This window comes from Triticum dicoccoides, chromosome 5B, assembly GCF_002162155.2.
Source record: "Triticum dicoccoides isolate Atlit2015 ecotype Zavitan chromosome 5B, WEW_v2.0, whole genome shotgun sequence".
Classification (NCBI taxonomy): domain Eukaryota; kingdom Viridiplantae; phylum Streptophyta; class Magnoliopsida; order Poales; family Poaceae; genus Triticum; species Triticum dicoccoides.
In genome coordinates this window covers 491,050,973-491,052,370 of record NC_041389.1, presented here as the reverse complement: position 1 = coordinate 491,052,370, position 1,398 = coordinate 491,050,973, and positions in this window count along the sequence as shown.

Below are 1,398 nucleotides of genomic sequence, written 5' to 3'. Positions count from 1 at the left end.
GCCGGGCCGGGCGGCGGCGCAGCCGGGCGGCGCGCGGCGGCGGCCGGCGGCGAGGCGCGAGGCGGCGGGGACGGACGGGACTCGGGCGCGCGGGCCGGAACACGACCGAGCGGGCGGACGACGGCAGCGGCGGGATGGGCCCCGCGGGCCCGATCCGGGCCCGGCAGGCCTGGCGCGGCGGGGACGGCGAGGAGGCCACTTGGCGGCGTGGGACTGGCTGGGCGCGGCGGCGGCTGATGTGGCGACGCCCTATTGGCCGGCGTGAGGTGGCTGGCGGCAGTGGATGCGTCCGGCGGCGGGGTGGACATGTCCGGCGGGCGAGAGGGAGGTTTGATCTAGGGTTAGACCGGGATTTTCGGGGGAGGGGCTAATTTTATAGGTAGAGGGAGCTAGGAGAGTCCAAATGAGGAGCGGTTTTCGGCCACGCGATCGTGATCGAACGACCGAGAGCATGGAGAGGAGTTTGCTGGGCTTTGGGCCACTTTGGAGGGGGTGTTGGGCTGCAAAGAGAAAGGGGCTTTTACGGTTACCCGGTTGACCGTTGGAGTACCAAGCGACCTCCAAATGGCACGAAACTTGACAGGCGGTCTACCGGTGGTATACCAAGGCCACTTGGCAAGCCTCGGTCCATTCCGAGAACGTTTAACACCTGCTCATAATGAGAGACGAAAGGGGAACGCCGGAGGACATAGGAGCGCGAGATTGCAAAACGGACAACGGGGAAAAGGCTCGGATGCATGAGACGAACACGTATGCGATGCAATGCACATGATGACATGACAATATGCAATACACAAGCAAATGACATGGCAACGACGGTGAATAACTGGCAGACACCTGGCACAACGGATCCGGGGCGTTACAACACTCCTCCACTAACAAGAGATCTCGTCCCGAGATCTTAGGACTGAGACGGAAGGGAAAAATGGATGAGGTGAAACAAGAATTCAAGAGAAGAGGCAAAGAATCGAGAGCACTCGAGAAGAAGAGAGGAACGACGAGAATGACGAGAATCAAAGCTCACAGAATCAGAAAGACTATGAAATCACTCCGGTTAGAACGAGATAAGAAATGAATAAGACTGATAGGTTTTAGGCAGCACTCCGACTGAAGAAGGAAAGAATAGAACATGAACTTCACAAGATGGGATGACACTTGACGAGATGAATAACACAAAACCTCCAGAAGAATTGAAAGAATGGAATGAAAAGAAACTTAGAAGGAAGAATTTGAACGGATTTGAATATCTGAGAAGAACGAAGAAATGCAAAACTCCACTTTAGAAGAAAATGAAGAATTATTTGCACTTCGAGATGCGAGAAGAAAAGATACTTGAACTCCACTGACAAGAATCTTGATGAACACTTGAAGAATGAATTAAATCATGAAGAACCACCA